Source organism: Lathyrus oleraceus, chromosome 4 (genome assembly GCF_024323335.1).
Source record: "Lathyrus oleraceus cultivar Zhongwan6 chromosome 4, CAAS_Psat_ZW6_1.0, whole genome shotgun sequence".
Classification (NCBI taxonomy): Eukaryota; Viridiplantae; Streptophyta; class Magnoliopsida; order Fabales; family Fabaceae; genus Lathyrus; species Lathyrus oleraceus.
Genome location: NC_066582.1, coordinates 13,501,707 through 13,524,226, shown reverse-complemented (window position 1 = coordinate 13,524,226; position 22,520 = coordinate 13,501,707). Strand labels below are relative to the sequence as shown.

At 37.5% G+C, this 22,520-nt stretch overlaps 1 non-coding gene across 1 annotated transcript; it reads left to right on the top strand.

The window, feature by feature from the left end:
• The first annotated feature begins 19,420 nt into the window (after positions 1-19,420).
• Positions 19,421-19,527, top strand: LOC127076978 (small nucleolar RNA R71). Its single transcript, XR_007786980.1, has one exon. It is a non-coding gene; the product is annotated as a small nucleolar RNA R71 (small nucleolar RNA).
• Positions 19,528-22,520: the final 2,993 nt, after the last annotated feature.

The following is a 22,520-nucleotide window of genomic DNA, read 5'->3' as shown; positions in this document are numbered from 1 at the left end:
TACAACGAGAAAGGAGATCCCGACGAGCAAGTGCAATTCGTCAACAGCCGTTTGAAATATTTCCAAGATGATGAAGCTTCCAAGTATAAAATATTTGTGCTAACTTTGACAAAATCGTCCAAGTTATGGTTCAACACTCTTTCAGATATCAGCATTGAGTCCTAAACTAGCCTATGTGAGAGCTTCTCCGCTCATTTCACGGCCCGAAAAAAATATCCAGTGATGATAGCTACCCTAAGAGGAATAACACAGGTAAGGAAAGAGAGTTTACAATCTTACATTGATAGTTTCATGCAAGTGGTCGTGGAAGTAGAAGGAGCTGAATAGGGTCTCAAATTCTGAATATTCAAGAATTACCTGTTAAGAGATAGTCCATTTAGGAAGAAATTAGGGAAAAGAAACGCTCATACCATGAAAGATATGTTGAATAAGTCCCAGTCTTTCATCAACCTAGAGGATAAACTTAAATATGATTCTAAAACTCGGGTGTTACTGACATAAACTTCGACCGCTCATCTGAGAAAGACTTCCATTGGCAGAAAGATGAATTCGGTCGGAGGATCCATGGTCTATATGATAAGTACACCCCTTTGAATGCATCGTAGGAGAATATTTACCAGGAGTGTGCCAACACAAAGTTTTGTAAGGGAGGAGTTAGAAACCCTTTCCCTATCAGAGAGTCAGCCAAAATCGATAAGACGAAGTACTGTCACTTCCATAAGGGTCACGACCATAACATTGATGAGTGCACTCAGTTGAAGGATGCCATCAAGGGATTTATAAAGAGAGGTCTCTTATATGAGTATGTCAAGGGCGATAAAAGAGAGGAATATGAGTCTCACAAGGGTAAGTACCCCTCAAAATTCAGGGATTCGGCGACCATTGGAGAAGGGACCAACGACAAGGAGAAGGGAGCAAGCAAAGAAAAGTGCCAATACATTCATGTTATCACTTGAGGAGTACCCTAGTGAATATTCCATCCAAGGGAATGATGAAGATAAAAATTAATGAAATGTTGGTCGTTCATAAGAAGGACGGGGCCATGTCAACCAAGATCCCTTGACATACCAATGCTCAGTTTATAGGACTGCGAGAAAATCATGATCGATAGTGGAAACTCGTGCGACATAATGTACTTTAAACTGTTTGAGAAGATGGGCCTTGGTAGGGGCAATTTATGGTCGTATGAGAGGGCATACTTGCATGCATTTAACGGCATGACAACCTGTTCATGAGGGCATGTCGAGTTGATGATATTTATAAAAGAAGGAAGGGATGTCTGAACAGTAAGCTCACAGTTCCTTTTAGTCCCTTACAATAGTGTTTAAAATGGGATTCTCGGCAAACTATTGGTGGCCACCTTGGACACTATGGCCTTACTAGTCCATCTCAAACTTAAATTTCACAACCTTTATGGCAAACCGGTCATAGTCAATGCTAATCTTGAAGGAGTCAAAAGGATATATCAATCAGTCCACCAGGGCCAAGGAAGGAATAGGTCCATGCAAATTAATGTAGCATACATGATTGGCCAGCTCAGGAGCATGAACATTCAACCTCCTAGAAGTTCCTAATCCAATGAAGAGGGAAACAAGGAGAATAAGTGGCGGTTAGTCTACTTGGTTATGTTTTCAAATTTTGATTCGATGTTATTTCAGTATAATCAATTTTCTTACAAATGTACGATGAACTCCTAATTATTAATGAAGAAATTATAAATTCTGAAATATATATTTTTTGTGACTGTCTAAGGTAACAACGAGTCTGGGGTACGACAGAAGGGATCAAAGCCCCAACATAAAGACTTAGTGGTGCTATCGCAAACACCTTCTCAACTGGAACCCAACAATTGAGGCTTTATTAGTGCATTTGAGATTGTATTTTGGGTATTGGAGGTACCACCCACTATATGGATTGGAGGTACCACCCACTATTTTGGGGAATACCTGAATAAGATTTGAGTGTTTGACGCTTTTATAGGTATCCTTAGGCAATATATGACCTTTATTTAATTTCTTACAAGTCATACAAATAAGATTTATTTAGATGAGTGAATAAAAAGAAGGGATAAAATCAAGGCTAGGCATGGAGAAACTGATACCCCTCAAAGTCATCCCGAGGGTATGATTGTTAAGGGACCAAAAAGCAGGTCGAAAGCCACCCTCTTAACTCACAAAGCTCTGACACCCAGAAATATGAGGGGGGGATTCCTCCATGAAAGCACGTGGAGGAGTTGTTATGCCTACCTCAGAGGAGGCGGGTGTTAAGAAGTCTCATGGCAGTGATGTTTTGCCTTTCCAATCCTCTTTGTGGGGTGACTCTGGTTTTGATGCAGTCAAGTTTACCAATTCCCACATTCTCTTATTTAAAGAAATTACCGGTGATTATAAAGTCTTCAACACCAAGTCGTTCCCCAAGCCATCTGATATGAAGGAGAATCACTTGATAAGGGGGTTGATGTTAGAACATGTTGATAGGGAGAAGCAGGACCATGTCGAGAATGAGTTGAAAATAAAGCTCAATCGCTATGAGGAGATTTATATTGAGAGCTAGGAATATTTTAGAGCTTAAAAAGGAGAAGAAGTCATGGGTGACTAAGATGGTTAAGGTGGAGCTAAAGGCAAGGAGTTGACCGCCTCAAAGGAGACCTTGAAGTCATCTATAGAAACTTACCTTCAATAAAAGAAAGATTTGGAGTTCAAGATGTTAGAATTAAGGATGAATTAGTGGGAAACTCTAATAGCTACTTCTGGTGTGTGAAGGAATATGTATCCTCTTTTATCCTTCACTAGACCTGAGCATGTTGGACATCTTTAAGATTCTTTGTGATGGCCAATTAGTGGTACACTTTGTGGCTTTTCTTGTATTCTTGCCCCTACGGGGATTTTTGTAAAAAAAACTTGATCAATTGCGCCTTTTAGGTGTCTTTGTTTTAACTATCTTGTTATTATTCTTCATGTTTTGACTATTCTTTATACGTCTTTGTATAATTACTCAAGAGCCCTGTTTGGTACCTTCGTTGATATTCCCTAATAAGGCAACACAAATATCTTGCGAAGACTTGATGCATCTTTTGGCCTCAAAGGGGGAGGGCAAGGAATCATCCATGAGGACCCAACCTTCTTGATCTCCTCAAAGGGCGACAAGGAACCATCGTAAGGATCAAGTGTTTTTGATCTCCTTAAAGGGCGGCAAGGATCCCTCGTAGGGGTCCAACGGTTTTTATCACTAATAGGTTCACAAGTGCACAACTTTATCGGTTTTAGTATAAAATATTATCGAACCCACAGAGACCAATCACCGTTTACCGTTATTTATTACTACAATGTTTATCTAAGGCGATGCGATCAGTTTGTTTACGCATAATTAAAAAACCGCGGTTTTAAATCAAATTTAATAACGACAGACTGAAACGTGATTACATCTACCATTCTTACTCATGTATATTTCATCACTTTATTTTTATAACGAGAAATATTTTTTGCCGAGAAGATTAAGTTAGAGGTGTCGTTCGCTTTCACGTGTCCAGTACCGGATTTCAAACCTGTAATCGTCTGATTTCGCGTGGTACAAGTTACAACTTTGAAATCCATTTATAGAAAATAATTATCTCTTTTTTAATGAAAAACTATTATTAAAAGAAAAATTAATTTTTAAGGTAATGTCTACTTTCGCGTTTCGGTTATCTGATTTTAATCTCCCAATCGCTTGTTTTTACGTGATAGAATTTATAAGTTTAAAATCCCTTTTAGAATATTAGTAGTTTCTTAATTATTTTAAAAATCACTTTTGCTATATTTAAGAATTAAAATCTGAATTTTCTTTAGTCAAATATCGTTTTCACTCTTTCGAGTTGAAATTGGTATCACGGTATTTCTACTTTGTAGTAAATTTCAGCTTTAAAATAAAATTTTCAAAGCTAAAAATTATTCTTTTTACAAAGTTATTGTGCACAAAATTTACAGAGTCTCATCTGTATGACGGTCCTCATATTTTGAACTCAACAGATTTACTCAGACATGTCAAAATCAGTACATAAATAGCATAAATTTATGGCATGCATATTAAAAATAAGCAATTAAGTTAAACTTGGAATGATGAATAAAATCTGGAATTGTATAAATCAAATTGCTATGAAGGGAGACTTTTATCCGATACAGCGGTTGGAATTGAAACAACAATAAAATAAAGCTTGCAGGAATAAAATAGAGGCAATTCTGAACTTAAAATGCAGCAATAATAAACTTAAAATAATGCATAAAATTAAGTACATAAACACCTCAATGTGAGTTGTTTTTGCTTTTACATGTGAAATTTATGGATCTAACAAAGCTTGGATTATAAAAGTTATGAATAAATGGTCTATTTATAGTGTCAAACTTGTACAGGAACTTCCAAATTCGTGAAAAGTGAGTGGACGTAATGGATGAGTGGGAAAACTGCATGTTTGAACGTGGGTGAAAAAATTGGCCATCATTGTCATGAAGGGGCATCAGCTAGGTTGAAGGTCAGCTCGTCATGATTCCTTCAAAGGGGGTCTTGAATGTGAAACCATGACGAGCGTCAGCTAGGCTGACGGTCTGCTCATCATGACATGTTGACCAATGCTTCTTCTCTCTATTGACTTTTGGATGACGACCTGGTCCTTAGGAAGGCGTGATGGTCGTCATGACAGTCAATACTTGATGTAATTTTTCCATTTTTTCCATTTTGCTTCGTTTTTCCGTGCTGAGATCTCTGAATGTTAAATACCTGAAACATGCAACAGAAAACTAGTATAACATCAAAAAATGCATGAATATACCCTAAAACAAGTGTGAATGGAGCTAATTAAATGGTGCATTTTACATGTTATCAATCACCTCAAAAGGAGACAAGGATTCCTCGTAGGGATTCATCATGTTTGATCACTTCAAAGGGAGACAAGGGTCCCTCTATGAGGATCCAACTTTATCTCACCTTTGAGGACATTTTCCTTTCTTTTCCTGCAAAAAAAAGGGGAGACAACATTTCAAATGATTCAAACAAATAAATAAATAAGGAGTCTCATTAAAAACCATTCCCCCCTCACGTGGCACATGGGAAAAAAAGTGCTTCCCTAAAAACAAATTATCCATACAACAGACAGGGATACAATACACGCCTTAATAAAAAAATAATAGCAACAAAATAAATAAATAATGATAAGGTGAGAGTGATTCTAGGGTGATGAGGTTGGAAACACTACGAATTAGCAAGTGCTAAATCTCGAATGAAAATGCAGGTTGCAAGCAACAAACCTTCCAGATAAAATTCTAGAATCCACCAAGTAGAAAAAAGTACTAAATATTATTATAAAAAGTAATCCTGACGATCATGCCAAAAGTGTTTATATACATAAACAAAGAAACCCCGATGGGCTTTTAATCCAAAACATAAATAAAATAGAATTTTGTGTAAAATAGTAAAATGTTGTTTTGGGCCTGATTCTCTATCCGGAAAGGTATAATAATAGTCATTTTGACATCGGACTCCAAATTTGCACAAAGTCATTCGAACAATTCTGAGGCGTGATTTTTTATTCAATACACACATATAACCTTCATACATCATTCTCTTCCATATCTGAAGAACTCGACCCCGAGTTCTCTTCTTGATAAAAAGCCTCATCTGCTTATTACTCATGAATGTCAGTAACACTGAAAATATTGAATATATTCATGGAATCCGAGGGAGCTACCACATAAACATTATCGTTGATCTTTTGGGTCACTTTGAACAAACCATACTTGTGTGGTTATAGCTTGTACTAAGTACCAATTGGAAACTTATCCTTGCGTAGAAACACCATCATATCGTCTCCACGTTGAAACTTTAACTTTTCTGCATTTATCTCGTATATGAGCCAAATCATTTTGTAGTTCATTTGAGGTCAACTCCTTAAAATCCTCCAGTATTCCTAGAACTTCTTATAGAATTGTTGTTTCCTCCATTAGAAGACTCATTAACCCTTTAATCACCATTGGACAAACAAAATTAGTTTCTTTAATAGCCTCATCAAACTCCTTTTCACTCTGCATCATCACCAAGAAACTAGACTTCTTTCCTCCTGGATTCTTATTAAAGTACAAAATAGAAGTCACAACAATTTTATGTGTGCCCCATGTAAACATCATAACGTTATCACATCATCGATAAGTGATATCATTATCAAACTACCAATGCCTACCAAGTAAAATATGACAAATATCCATATCAAGAACATCACAAAGTATCTATTCTCTATAATGCATTCCAATGGATATAGGAACTCTGCAGGCTAGTGTTACGCAAACATGGGAGCCCTTGCTTACCCAACCGAGAGTGTATGGCTTCTTATGGGATTCTTTGGACAACTTTAAATAATCTACCAATTTTTGCGACACTAGATTCTCCATGCTACCACTATCCACAATCATTATTACATACCTTGTTCTTGATAAAACAATGTGTTTTAAATAAATTCTTGCACTGCCCTTCATCTTTGGATGCTAGTAAAATCCTTTGTAACATAAAATTTACTGATCTGCTATCACGCACGGGTCAAAACGAGTAATTAGAAAACTATAGTTTAGCGGAAGCAACAACTCGAGTATCGTATCGCAAGGATTCTTGTATTATTGTTAACCTAAGGAAATCGATTTAGGGGGGGTTATGTTTTAGGGATCAATCTAGAAAACAAAGTAAATAAGTGATTAAAATAAGCGATTATAAAATAAGTCAATCTACTATTTTCGGTTTCCGACTAATCACTGGTTTTTACCTATCAATTCCCTAAGCGGCTTCGATCTCTATTCGATTCAATTTCAATTGACAAGCGCAATAGATATATGGTAGATTTATATTCCCGTATTCCGAATTAAACAAACGGATGAATACAATTATGAATTAAGCAAACACGACTTACAAACGCGGTTTAACGACAAAACAACGAAAATGATGTTTAACAGTTAGGAATGCAATCATACGAATTTAATCAAAACCATTCCATAAAATACAGATTAAGCAAATGAATTTTCATATATTAGAATTGAAAGAGAACGAAATTAAATTGATAGGATAAAAACCTCAAAACCTTGGAAATTCGGTTACAGCAGATTGACTCTAGAAGATTAGTTCCTCTTCATAATCGCACAGAGCAAAAAGTTATCGTGAATAAGGTCTCGTGTGCTACTGTACAACAGCTGCTCCTTTTAAACAAAATAAGGGTTGCACTTATAATTCAAATTGGGCCGGAAAACCTAAATTCAGCCCAACAAATGGCCCAAAAGAAATTATTTCCTAAAGTACAAAACTTCAACGAATTATGTGAGACTTTTGCACTCCAAATCAGATTTTATCTTCAACACAAAATTTGTATCTCTTTCTCTTAGCTTTCCAACGCATGTTAGAACGCGCAAAACGGTATTTTGTATCTCAAGTTATGGTTCGAACAATGGACATGTATCAAATAATCGCTAAAACTGAAAATAGAAAACGAAAATAGATTAAAGATAAACATGAACTTAAATTTTAAAATATAATAAAATAGTAAAATAAGCAAAATAAACTAGAGAAATGCCTAAGTACAATTATAGAAGAATGTGCATCAAAATGCACTCATCATTTACCCTCTCGTCAGTTTCTTCCTCTACAAACTCAACCCACGTGTATTCATCATTCTCAAATGTAGGTCTTCCTCTTTCCTCTTGTTCTTCCCTTTCTTCCGCAATAATAACGACTTTCCTTATTGGAGAAACATTTGATCTATGACTTCTTCCATTACAACGATAACACTTGTCTCCAGTGGGTTTAACATATGGATTATTCTGCCTCTGGACTGGTGCTTTACCTTGTTGGACACTGCTAAGGCTTATAATTCCCTTATTCACAAGGTTGGAATCCCTGGTTGCTGCTCTCTTTTCCTTGTCGCCTGTTAATTAAAAGTTTTTTTTAAAATACCTAAAAGTTGAGAGATTTCGAGGGGATTTCTCCATCAATTTTGCCTTCAAAGCTAGATTGAATGCCTCAGTCGTGGTCCATACGACCTGTAAACCCATATTCTCCTACAGAGATCCCTTTAAGCCATTGATGTATCGAGCCATTTTCTGGCTCAATGATTCTCCCAGTTCATTACGCTCAAAAAAATGTAGGAACTAAACTGTGTATTTTGTCACAGTTATTTTCCCTGAACATACTTAATATACATATTATAAATAATTTGTTCATAATCCTTCAGTAAAAACTGCTCCAACATCAATAGTTTCATTAGTCTCCAAGTTCTGATTGGCCAATTCCTTTGCCTCTGCCTTTGAACAACAAGTTTATCCCATGATCGGGACTTTATGAGTCGAATTTGGGGTACAAACTGCAAGTGCACAGTTCTATCGCGTAGTTTTAAAAGATATTGATCCCACAGGGACTTATGAATTGATATACCGTTATCTAAGGTTACTTCGTAAAGCTAAGGCAGGTAATACTTTGATTGTTTGGGGGAAAAAGCTAAAACTAAAATAAGATCTAAAATAAATACTTTGATTGTTCGTCGTAATTAGGGAATCAATTCTTTGTTGGTTTCTTGGTTTTAAAATAAATCTTTTCAGTTGACACTATTGATTAAAAGTCTTATCTCAAACTCTCGCTCTGTTGAATAAACTATGATTTTATATTAACGTAGCTGTCACTTATAGTTAAGTCAAAAACCACTTTTTGAAAACAATAGAATCCATAGAAACTCTTTTTAAGAAAACACTAATCGTTTAAACACCCTTATCTCAAACTCTCGCTCTGTTGACTTAGGTTATACAATTAAATTCAAATGTTTAACTCTCGTCCTCACATTCAATCTTTAAAAATACTTTTTGAAAAAGGTTAGAATTTAATTAACTCTAAAAATTGCTCTCGCCCTGATTTAGAATTAATGCTCAATTTACTATGTCCAGTTAAAAACTCAAACTCTCGTTCTATTGCTTTTAACTTCTTTATGTCTTTTACTTTCGTACAAAAACCTTGTTATTAAACCTGTAAATTGAGACCGTAAAAAGAGTGATTTTAATTTTAAACTTAATTAAACCAATTTGGTTTTGATTCCTTCATTCCGCTTACTTTACATAGCGATACCTAAGTAAATCAGCCAGACATGCTAAACAGACTTAAATAAATATCATGCAAAACAGATTCATCTCAGGCAAATAATATAAATAAACAGTAAAACAGGGCATATATAAATTCAAACAATAATTAAAGAACCTGAGAAATTAAATAGCAGTCTTGAACACTCCACCACAGGCCGGTTGGATTTGTTCTTGAATTCTTCAATCAAACAGAAAAATAAAAGCGAAGGAATAAAAAAAACTAGATTCTAACGTAAGGTTAAATCTGGTAAAAGGTACACAATAGTTTCCGGTGTAGAAACTATTGTGCGAAAAAGAATTAACTAAGTGCTGAAAAGGAAAATAGAAATTGCAAAGGAAACAATATAAAAATCGTAAAAGCAATGCTGTAAAAATGTGCTTGTACTGCTGGAAGAGAAAAATTGCGAAAAAGCGAAAACGGCGAAGAAGTCTGGAAAAAGCGTGGAACCTCTGCAGGGTTTGCAAAGCTGATATTTATACTGGTACTTTCTGTAACGGTTTCCAAAAGTAATCCGCGTCAAAGGTCTTCACGTGGCGAATGGTTAGGCGTGCAAATAGGACTCAACGTCTCTGAAGCCAAAAATATAGGGGAATGGTGTGACGTCCGTCACACCATGTGTGACGCTCGTCACACAAGCGTGCAAAGCGTGACGCTTGTCACAGCCTTTGTGACGCTCGTCACAGGCACAACGCCTGTGCTTTTTGGGCTGGGCTTTGGCTTTTGATATTTGCTTCTTTTCATTCCTTTTTGCACCTCCTTTTCTTCCTTTTTTACTTGTGCTTCAAATAAACCACCTGAGATAAATAGAAAGAAAATACCGCGTAATATCTAATAAAATGAAATAAATTGAAGTAAATAATAATATAATTTAATTAAAATGAGTCCTAGAATGTGATACTATTTCATGTTATCAAACTCCCCCATACTTAGATCTTTGCTTGTCCTCAAGCAAAATACAGTATAGAACTTGTTTTAAAAATTTTAGCCAGATGAAATTTCAAAACACACATCAATTCGTACTAGGTTGCCTGTAAACCTTGTTTAGAAGTAACTTGAGTTTAATCTTGACATCAACAACCACCGTCACAACCTCAGATAACCCCACCTTATGCAAACCAGTTCGAGTAATGCCATTATAGCTATCCTAGTTCCTTTACTCTTATTTCACCCGTTTTCATTCTAGCGAAATCACATTAAGCCCTTTATCTTTTCGCGTACATAGTGGAGTAACCGGTTAGTGATTCTGATCCCCTTTTTGCTAGAAGTTCTGGTACATAAGTCGGGTAACTTCGTTATTCAGTCCATTGCAAATTGCGGGGGATCGGACCGTAGTCCGCCCTACCAAGTTCAGTACCAGATACCTGTTGAACCAACTCATAATGGATCTTTCATATTATGTATGATCTGCAACCTTTAGATTAAATGATCTGGTAAGGATCACCTAACTTAATTAGTGCATTTCCTGATATATATATTTTTTATGTTACTTTGGGAATCATTCACTTATATTCATCGGCTCTCCACGTAGTTTGCTATTAAGATGGTGCTGACTTCTCGTATAAACTACTCGGGGTTACTATAAAACTAAAAGTTCAAGGGATTGGTATAATAGGTACTTATCCTGATCTAACATGTTGAGGTTCTTAGAGCGTTGTTATGGTAATCATTTTCGTCTTGATTTCACCCAAGTTTTATAAAATAAGCGACTTTTATACTTATTGAGTGTGTTGAATTTTTATTATGGCTCATGAAAATTGAGGGGAATAGATAATAGAAAGTTTTCACATTTGGGACTTAACTTAAAATAAATCTATATTATAAGAAATATTATTTTATTATATTTTTTTTTATAAGGGAAATAATAATGAAAAGAAAGATACATACTTGAAAAAGAAAAAGGAGGATAGAAAGAACATGGTTCCCCCCCCCCCCCCCCCATACTTGAATGCAACATTGTCCTCAATGTTTGAAGGAAAAGCAATGAATTACAAAAAGAAAGGAAGAAAAACTAAAGTTAAGGTTGCCTGCCGCCTCTTGTTCTTGGACCTGGTGATCTTTGATGTATGTCTAAGTTGTCGAACCTGCTAAGCAAATCAGTGAACCGCTGGTCGGTTATGGCATTCCTCTCTTCCTGTTGTTGTTGCATTTGGCACATCATTTGCATCATTTCGAGATTCTGTGCTTGCATACCATCAATATCATCCATGATGTCGTCGTTGGTTGCAGGCCTTCTTCGTCGACGACGTCGTGAGGATGGGCCAGCTGCAGTATCGGAAGGGTTGAGCGGGACTGATTGTTGTGCAGGAGCGTTATCACCTTGCTCCATTTCTTCGAACTCGTCTGCAGACGGGTTTGTATGTGAAGGCTCGGTGTCTTCGGGAGCATTCAGATCATAGAGGTGGCGGTTGGGATTGGTGACATCGGTTAAGGCAATGTCGGGTAGAACAACGCTTGGGACTGCCTGGTTATTCACCATAAGGTAATATTTTCCGCCTACTCTGTTCTTTATTAGGCGGCTGGACCGACAGTAGCTTATATCCATAAAGAGGGGAGGTAAAGATTCTAAAGTTTAGAGTCGGTCCCCTAGGTTTAAGCCAAGTGCTATGGTGGTGATTAATCCACCAATTACAAAAGGTTGACGGCCTCTAGCACATAAGGTGCGGATATGATGAAATAGGAAGGAGGCGGCGTTTACCTTAGCATTCGGTTCGAAGACGCATTCGAGGAAGAATAGTTCCTTTGCGTTGACCTTGCTATTGTTCGGTCTTCCAAAAACTGTGTTTTGTAGGATGCGGATAAAGTACCGGATAGTTGGGTTATGTATATGGGAAACAAGGAGCTTTTCCCAGTTGTTGGCATCTACACCGGATATTTTCCTAAAGAGGTTGAAAGCGGCAACTGTGTTCCAGTTTAGGTTTGGAGGGATTCTGGGGTAGACTTGACCTTCTATGGGGAATTGTAGCATGGTACTCAATTGGTTTTGGGATAGGGAGTACTCGGTATTGAACATACGGAAGGTTGCGGTACCGGTTAAGAATTCGTCCTCACCGGTGGGAGTGTTGTACGCATATGAACTTAAGAATTCTAAGGTTAGGGAGGGGTAGGTGGGTTGATTATGAGTGCATAGAAAGGTTAGATCGGCAAGGCGGAGCATCCACTCGATACCTTGAAGTAATCCTAATTGTTGTAAACAAGTTGAATCAGGATACCTGGTAGAGGTGACACCTCGTTGTTGGAAACGCTCGAATTGCTCCCTTTGATAATTATCATCTTCGGATCGGAAGATGATATTTCTGAAATTTTGATTTCCCGCCATACTGATGAATGAGTTGGAAGAAGTAATTAGGAAAGAAAAGAAAATATATTTGATTGTATAGAATAGTTGTGATGTAGGAAGAAAGGTATGGTGGGTATTTATAGGGAAAAGTTTTGAAGTTGGAAAAGGAGTGGTTGAAAAGTGAATAAATGTGGGTAAATGTGAATAAATGGGGAAGGTAAAAAGGTGTAGGGTTGTAACGTTCGTCTCCAACGGCTTTGTAACGTTAACAAGGCGTTACGCTCGTTACAGGGGCATGACGGGCGTCACAAGCACTTTGTGTGACGTCCGTGATAGAATGTGTGACGCTCGTCAGACAGTCTTTTTGGCATGGTTCTGCTAGCGTTCTTCAGAATAACTTTGGTAATTTATTTTTATTATTTATTTTGTTTTGCTTCAGATTATTTTATTTTACTATTTAATTTTCCTGCATGCTATTCTACTTTGTATAATAGTGCATAAATATATTATATTGTTAATAATTTATGTAGCCAGCAACAGTAGAGAGCATTTTTTTGATAGATATTGCATAATTCATAATAAAATAGGATAATTCAATAGCTTCATAAAATAATCATAATGTAACAATGGAGAGAAACAAAAATGCGAAAGAGAAACAAATACGAACATAATTTGAAATAACATTAAATAATAAAACTAACTAAAGCTAGATAACTAAGAAAAACGACTTCTATCCATCCGCACGATCTTTGGCCGGAGGAGCAAAGGAGTTAACACGGTATAGTAACTCGTGAAACTGATTTGTCATACTGTTCATGTATCCCAGAAATTCGTGTCTCATGTTAGCAAACTCTTCTCTGAGGGCGTCTTGTTCTGACATCAAAGCTTCAATGGCGGTGTTATAATCAGTTCCGGGCGTATGATGTCTAAGGTTGGGTATTACCGATTCTTCGGTCTGAACAGGTTGAGGAGGAGGATCAATATCATAATAACCAGATGGTGTCTGAGGGTCTGATTCAGCATAAGGAATTTGGTCATCACAAATCTCATAGTCCTGGATGGATTCGGTGGATCTAGCAGGAGAGGGGGTTTCGTTCAGATTGTAGAGCCAGTGATTGCGGTTATGAACACTAGTCCTAGGATCGGGCATGGTGAATAGGCAAAGAACTTGGTTATTAATTATAAGCTCAAACTCGTCAGATCCTAGGTTTGCTATAAACATAGTGTTGAAGAGGAAGGGTATACTCATAGTAGTAATGCCACAAAAAGGGCTTAAGTCAAGCATAGGCTGACGTAATCCGATAGCATTACCAATCATGGTTATCAAACCGCCTATTCGAATTGGTGCTCGTTCATCTTGGATAAGGTGGTCTAAATTTGCCAACATAAAAGTGGCACCGTTTACTGGACGGTTCTGGGAAGCACAAAATATGATGAAGAGTTCATCACGTGAAACTGTGGTACTGTTTGGCTTCTTCCCAAATAAGGTGTGGGTCAGGATCTTATGGAAATAACGGAAGGCCGGGTTATGTATGTTTCCAGAGAGAAACTCATGTTCCTCGGGATCGTCATTTCCAGTCAAGTTACCCCAAAAGTGTTCAAGTTCTCTATATTCAAAAAGTTCTTCTTGGCTCACTGTGAATGTGTCAAAGGATGTAGGGAAACCTAAAAGGTTGGTAAAGTCTTGGATATTAAATTGGTACTCCATGTTAAACATTCTGAACTGGATAAAACCTCTGCTTATTCCTTTCCCATGGCTGGGTAGATAGATCAGAGAACTAAGGAATTCTAGAGTCAGTCTCCGGTAAGTGACAAATTGTCTACGGATAGGAGCGGTTTCCCACCCTATCTGACTCAGCAAATACAGAACACTTTGTCTTAGTCCAAGAGCAGTCATTGCCCAGTCATCAGCATACAGACTAGGTAGCATCTCTCTCATGGCTAGTTCCTCAAACTTTTGTTTCTGAGCTGTTCCTCTGAATTTGATACCCATACGATCAATTTGTCCCATCAGGTTAGTGTTAGCTAGAGAAAAGAAAAAACAAGAGTTTTAGTCAGGATTTGGCCAAATGCCGAAAGAAGAAGAGAAAAGTTTTTAATAAATAAAAATAAATTAAGAATGAATACTAAACAAAAATTAAAAGAATAATTAAGGAAGAAAATAGAAAAATAATAATAGAAAAATTAAAATATTTGTGGGTTGTCTCCCACTAAGCGTTTTGTTTAATGTCGCAAGCTCGACATAAAAACTATCAATTATAATCTATAAGTTCTTGAGGCATTTCGTCTAAGTGCAAGACTTGCGAATCTTCATTGTTTTCTGCATAGTGATAATGTTTTAGACGTTGCCCGTTTACGGTAAATGGTTCCATAGATTTGCCTTTAATTTCTACTGCTCCACTAGGAAAAACATTGGTGATTTGAAAAGGACCTGACCATCTATATCGTAGTTTTCCCGGGAATAACTTTAGCCTGGAGTTAAATAAAAGGACTGTATCGCCTTGTTTGAAGATTTTCCTTGATATGCGCTTGTCATGCCATTGTTTTGTTCTTTCTTTGTAGATTCTGGCATTTTCGTAAGCGTCTCTTCTGAGTTCCTCTAATTCGCTTATATCAAGGATTCTCTTTTCGCCGGCGGCTTTATAGTTTAAATTTAGATTTTTAATAGCCCAATAGGCTTTATGTTCTAATTCTACCGGGAGGTGACAGGATTTTCCATAAACGAGCTTAAATGGAGTTGTCCCTATGGGAGTTTTGTAAGCAGTTCGGTAAGCCCATAAAGCTTCTGGTAATTTCAATGACCAGTCTTTCCTTGAAGTGGCGACTGTTTTCTCTAGTATATGTTTGATTTCTCTGTTGGACACTTCCACTTGCCCACTGGTTTGAGGGTGGTAAGGTGTCGCTACTCTATGTCTTACGCCATACTTAAGCAGTAGTTTTTCGAGTACCTTGGATATGAAATGCGATCCACCATCACTGACTACTATTCTTGGGACACCAAACCTTGGAAATATTATATTCTTAAAGAGTCTAGTTACTACTCGTGTGTCGTTTGTTGGAGAAGTTATAGCTTCAATCCATTTCGATACGTAGTCAACTGCCACAAGTATGTATTTGTAACCGAAAGAGGATGGAAAAGGTTCCATGAAGTCTATTCCCCACACGTCGAAAATCTTTACTTCCAAAACGCCCTTTTGTGGCATCTCGTCACGTCTAGATATGTTTCCTGTGTGTTGACATCTGTCACATTTCTTAATAGCTGCATGTACATCCTTCCATATATTTGGCCAATAGAAACCGGCTTGTAGGATTTTAGAGTAGGTCTTGGATGTACTTGCGTGTCCACCATAAGGAGCGGAGTGACAGTGTTGGATTATATTTTCTACCTCTTCTTCGGGTATACACCGACGAAAAATACCATCGGGGCCTCTTTTAAAAAGTAAGGGGTCATCCCAGTAATAGTGTTTTATGTCATAGAAGAATCGTTTCTTCTGTTGGTAGGATAAGGTAGGTGGAACTATTCCGGCAGCTAAATAATTGACGAGGTCAGCGTACCACGGTGTAACGGATATAGCTAAGGTGGTTTCTACCTGTTTATCAACTTTATTTTCTTCCAAAGTAGCTATAAGTTTGTCGTACGAGAAATCATCGTTGATCGATGTTCTTTCCGGTTCAAGGTTCTCAAGTCTAGAGAGGTGATCTGCTACTACGTTTTCAGTTCCTTTCTTGTCTTTGATTTCCAAATCGAACTCTTGTAGCAACAGGATCCACCTTAGGAGTCTAGGTTTAGCATCCTTTTTTGTTAAGAGGTATTTGATAGCAGCGTGGTCAGTGTAGATGATTATTTTGGCTCCGACCAAGTAAGAACGAAATTTATCTAGCGCAAACACTACTGCTAGAAGTTCTTTCTCGGTTGTGGCGTAATTCATTTGTGCTTCATCTAGAGTTCTACTTGCGTAATATATAACATGAAGCTTTTTATCCTTTCGTTGTCCTAAAACAACACCTACAGCGTAATCACTAGCATCACACATTATTTCGAATGGTTCATTCCAATCTGGTGTCTGCATTATGGGTGCGGAGATCAGTGCTTGTTTAAGCGTTTGAAATGCTTCTAAACATTTATTGTCGAATATGAATTCAGCATCTTTCATTAATAACCCGGTCAAAGGTTTAGTTATTTTAGAGAAGTCTTTAATGAATCGTCGGTAGAAACCGGCATGTCCTAAGAAGCTTCGTACTTCTCTCACAGTTTTCGGGGGTTGAAGATTTTCGATTACCTCTATTTTAGCTTTGTCTACTTCAATTCCTCTGTTCGAGATGATGTGTCCTAAACCAATTCCTTCTTGTACCATAAAGTGGCATTTTTCCCAATTAAGTACTAGGTTTACTTTTACACATCGCTCTAGAACTCTTTCTAGGTTTTCAAGGCATTCTTCAAAGCTTTGTCCGCATACGGGAAAGTCATCCATAAATACTTCCATGATGTTTTCTAGAAAATCGGCGAATATTGCCATCATGCACCTTTGGAAAGTTGCAGGAGCATTACACAAGCCAAACGACATTCGTCTATAAGCGAAGGTACCAAAAGGGCACGTGAACGTTGTCTTTTCTTGGTCATCAGGGTGAATTGGTATTTGAAAGAAACCTGAGTAACCGTCTAGATAGCAGAAATGAGAATGTTTTGCTAATCGTTCTAACATCTGGTCAATGAATGGTAAAGGGAAATGATCTTTTCGGGTTGCTTTGTTTAGTTTCCTATAGTCAATGCACATTCTCCATCCCGATTCGATTCGTTTGGTTATAGTTTCTCCTTTTTCATTTTCAATGACGGTTACACCTCCTTTCTTTGGTACTACGTGTACAGGACTAACCCATTTGCTATCAGATATAGGATATATGATACCTGCCTCTAATAACTTGGTTATTTCCTTCTTCACTACCTCACTCAGGATCGGGTTTAGTCTCCTCTGGTGTTCCCTAGAAGTTTTACAGTCTTCTTCTAGCATGATGCGGTGCATACAAATAGAGGGACTTATTCCTTTAAGATCGGTGATGTTGTAACCTAGTGCGGTTGGATATTTTCTTAAGATATGCAGGAGTTTTTCTGTTTCGAGTTTTCCTAGGTCAGCATTAACTATCACTGGTCGTTCAAGTTCTAAGTCTAGGAATTCATATCTCAGATTTTTGGGAAGTGTTTTCAGGTCTAAGGTTGGTTTCTTAAGGCATTGCGTAGGGTCCGGTGTTATTGCTAAACATTGGTTAAGTTTGTCTTCTACAAGATAGTCAGATGATTTGTCTTTTTCTAACTCCGTTTCTTTTATGCATTCATCGATGATATCCATGAAGTAACATGTATCTTCTATTGCAGGTGCTTTCAAAAATTAGGAAAGAATGAACTCAATTTTCTCTTCTCCTACTTCAAAAGTGAGTCGTCCTCGTTTTACGTCTATGATTGCACCGGCAGTTGCTAAGAACGGTCTTCCCAGTATAATGGGTGTAACTTCATCTTCTCTAATATCCATAATTATAAAATCAGTTGGAATGTAGAATTGACCTATGCGCACTGGAACGTTTTCAAGAATTCCTACAGGATATTTGACGGAACGATCTGCTAGTTGCACATACATTTTAGTTGGTCTTAATTCTCCCATTTCAAGTCTCTTGCATATGGATAAAGGCATAACACTAATACCGGCTCCTAAATCGCATAAGGCTTTGTCAATGACAAATTTTCCTATGTGACAGGGTATAGTGAAACTACCTGGGTCTTTAAGTTTAGGAGGCATATTCTGGATTATAGCGCTACATTCAGCGGTGAGTGTAACGGTTTCGCTATCTTCAAGTTTCCTTTTATTATAAAGAATTTCTTTTAAAAACTTGGCATATGAGGGCATCTGCGTAATAGCTTCTGTAAACGGAATTGTGACGTTTAATTGTTTTAGTAGGTCAACAAATTTTTTGAATTGGCCCGTATCTTTGGTTTTAATAAGCCTTTGAGGGTAAGGGATAGGTGGTTTATAAGGTGGTGGAGGTACATAAGGTTCCTTATTTTCTACGGTTTCCTTATTACTCTCTTCCTTTTCCTTAGGTTCACTTTCCTCCTCAGTTGACTTTTTAGAGTTTTGGTTCTCTATCCTTGGGTCAGACGGTCCTTCCACTTCCGTTCCACTTCTCAGTATAATTGCATGAGCGTGGCTTCTTGGGTTAGGTTGGGGTTGGCCAGGAAATGTACCAGTTGGGGCAGCAGTAGGCGCTTGTTATTGAGCTACTTGTGAAATTTGCGTTTCCAGCATTTTGTTATGGGTAGCCAGGGCGTCTACTTTACTTGCTAGTTGTTTAATTTGTTCGCCAGTGTGTACATTCTGGTTTAAGAAATCTTTATTGGTTTGCTGTTGAGAAGCTATAAAGTTTTCCATCATGATTTCCAAGTTGGATTTCCTAGGGGCGTTATTGTTAGGTGTAGATGGGATCGGCTTCTGATATCCCAGAGGTATAGCTGGGGCTTGATTTGGAGATTGTCCAGGTGCGTATAAAGCATTATTACTCTTATATGAAAAATTGGGATGATTCTTCCAATTTGAGTTATAGGTGTGCGAATAGGGGCTTCCTTGAGCATAGTTTACTTGCTCCGCTTGGATTCCTGTTAGGAGTTGACAATCTGCAGGAGTGTGACCTTGGATTCTACAAACTTCGCAATTCTGAGTTATGGCAACCACGGTGGCTGGAGGTGATACGTTTAAACTTTCAATTTTCTGGACCAGAGCATCCACTTTTGCATTAACATGATCAAGGTTACTTATCTCGTACATGCCAGTTTTCGTTTGAGGTTTTTCTACCATTGTTCGTTCGCTTCCCCACTGATAGTGGTTTTGAGCCATGCTTTCGATAAGTTGGTAAGCGTCAGCATAAGGTTTGTTCATCAGTGCACCACCTGCGGCGGCGTCTATTGTTAACCTCGTGTTGTACAGGAGACCATTATAGAAGGTATGAATTACTAACCAGTCTTCTAAACCATGGTGTGGACAAAGTCTCATCATGTCTTTGTATCTTTCTCATGCTTCGAAAAGAGACTCGTTATCTTTCTGTTTAAATCCATTTATCTGGGCTCTTAACATAGCTGTTTTGCTTGGCGGAAAATATCGAGCAAGAAAAACTTTCTTCAACTCGTTCCATGTGGTGACTGAGTTGGAAGGAAGAGATTGAAGCCATCTTCTAGCGCTATCTCTTAATGAGAAAGGAAAAAGACGAAGTCGAATTGCCTCTGAAGTGACACCATTAGCTTTAACAGTATCAGCGTATTGGACAAATACGGATAAATGAAGGTTTGGATCCTCGGTAGGATTTCCAGAGAATTAGTTCTGTTGCACTGCCTGCAACAGTGAAGGTTTGAGTTCAAAGTTGTTTGCTTCGATTGCGGGTGGAGCAATACTTGAATGCGGCTCATCTTGCGATGGAGCGGCGTAATCTCTAAGAGCACGAGCTGGTTCTGCCATCTCGGGTATCGAAGGGAAAATATTTTTGAAATCGGGAAGTTCAACAGGAGGGAGATTGTTTGCAGCACGATATTCCCGAATTCGTCGTAAGACTCGGAGATATAGTTCGATATCGTTGATTCGTAGGTAGAACGGCTCGCCTTGTGAGCGAGTGTGTGGCATACAAATCAACGAAAGAAAGAAAAGAAAAAGAAAAGCCTTAGTCTCTATAGCGTAACAGAAGAGTTACGATATCGACTAAATAAAAGTCCCCGGCAATGGCGCCAAAAACTTGATCGCGACTTTATGAGTCGAATTTGGGGTACAAACTGCAAGTGCACAGTTCTATCGCGTAGTTTTAAAAGATATCGATCCCACAGGGACTTATGAATCGATATACCGTTATCTAAGGTTACTTCGTAAAGCTAAGGCAGGTAATACTTTGATTGTTTGGGGGGAAAAGCTAAAACTAAAATAAGATCTAAAATAAATATCTAATAAGCGGATATCGGTATGTAGTTCGTCGTAATTAGGGAATCAATTCTTTGTTGGTTTCTTGGTTTTAAAATAAATCTTTTCAGTTGACACTATTGATTAAAAGTCTTATCTCAAACTCTCGCTCTGTTGAATAAACTATGATTTTATATTAACGTAGCTGTCACTTATAGTTAAGTCAAAAACCACTTTTTGAAAACAATAGAATCCGTAGAAACTCTTTTTAAGAAAACACTAATCGTTTAAACACTCTTATCTCAAACTCTCGCTCTGTTGACTTAGGTTATACAATTAAATTCAAATGCTTAACTCTCGTCCTCACATTCAATCTTTAAAAATACTTTTTGAAAAAGGTTAGAATTTAATTAACTCTAAAAATTGCTCTCGCCCTGATTTAGAATTAATGCTCAATTTACTATGTCCAGTTAAAAACTCAAACTCTCGTTCTATTGCTTTTAACTTCTTTATGTCTTTTACTTTCGTACAAAAACCTTGTTATTAAACCTGTAAATTGAGACCGTAAAAAGAGTGATTTTAATTTTAAACTTAATTAAACCAATTTGGTTTTGATTCCTTCATTCCGCTTACTTTACATACCGATACCTAAGTAAATCAGCCAGACATGCTAAACAGACTTAAATAAATATCATGCATAAACAGATTCATCTCAGGCAAATAGTATAAATAAACAGTAAAACAGGGCATATATAAATTCAAACAATAATTAAAGAACCTGAGAAATTAAATAGCAGTCTTGAACACTCCACCACAGGCCGGTTGGATTTGTTCTTGAATTCTTCAATCAAACAGAAAAATAAAAGCGAAGGAATAAAAAAAACTAGATTCTAACGTAAGGTTAGATCCGGTAAAAGGTACACAATAGTTTCCGGTGTAGAAACTATTGTGCGAAAAAGAATTAACTAAGTGCTGAAAAGGAAAATAGAAATTGCAAAGGAAACAGTATAAAAATCGTAAAAGCAATGCTGTAAAAATGTGCTTGTACTGCTGGAAGAGAAAAATTGCGAAAAAGCGAAAACGGCGAAGAAGTCTGGAAAAAGCGTGGAACCTCTGCAGGGTTTGCAAAGCTGATATTTATACTGGTACTTTCTGTAACGGTTTCCAAAAGTAATCCGCGTCAAAGGTCTTCACGTGGCGAATGGTTAGGCGTGCAAATAGGACTCAACGTCTCTGAAGCCAAAAATATAGGGGAATGGTGTGACGTCCGTCACACCATGTGTGACGCTCGTCACACAAGCGTGCAAAGCGTGACGCTCGTCACAGCCTTTGTGACGCTCGTCACAGGCACAGCGCCTGTGCTTTTTGGGCTGGGCTTTGGCTTTTGATATTTGCTTCTTTTCATTCCTTTTTGCACCTCCTTTTCTTCCTTTTTTACTTGTGCTTCAAATAAACCACCTGAGATAAATAGAAAGAAAATACCGCGTAATATCTAATAAAATGAAATAAATTGAAGTAAATAATAATATAATTTAATTAAATTGAGTCCTAGAATGTGATACTATTTCATGTTATCATCCCACTAGATAACTGCAGTACTCTTCATCATGGTCGCCACTATATTAACTTTTTTGTTCTCATAGACACCCATAACATCGAAGAACCTATCAACTTTGATTTGCCAATCCAGAAACTCTTGCGCTCCCATTGTTCCATAGAACAATGGAATATCACCATTCTTTCGAAAGTCATGGTTATGTTACCGATTCCCACGAACAACTACTTATTCCTTGTAGGATTATTCTTCTCCAGAGCTTAAATTTTCAGCAACAACAACACGATTGTTTCCATCTCACTGAACCCTAGTTTGTTCTCTCTCCCCTGATTTTTGTTGTTGTTTGCGTTGTTCATCTGTGTTGCTAAAGTCATTATTTATTCAGTCAAAGTAGTTAGAGACGTGATAAAAATCGCGATAATTATCTCAAGATCTGATCTAGTTATCGATTGATCTCTCATGGTTGATCAAGCTACAAAAATAAATAGGAGAAACATGCTCTGATGCGACCTAACACAGTCGAAAACACTATTTATTAGCAATCGCTAAACCTCGAATGAAAACACAGGTTGCAAGCAATAAACTTGTCAGATAAAATTCTATAATACGATAGGTAGAGAAAGGTACTGAA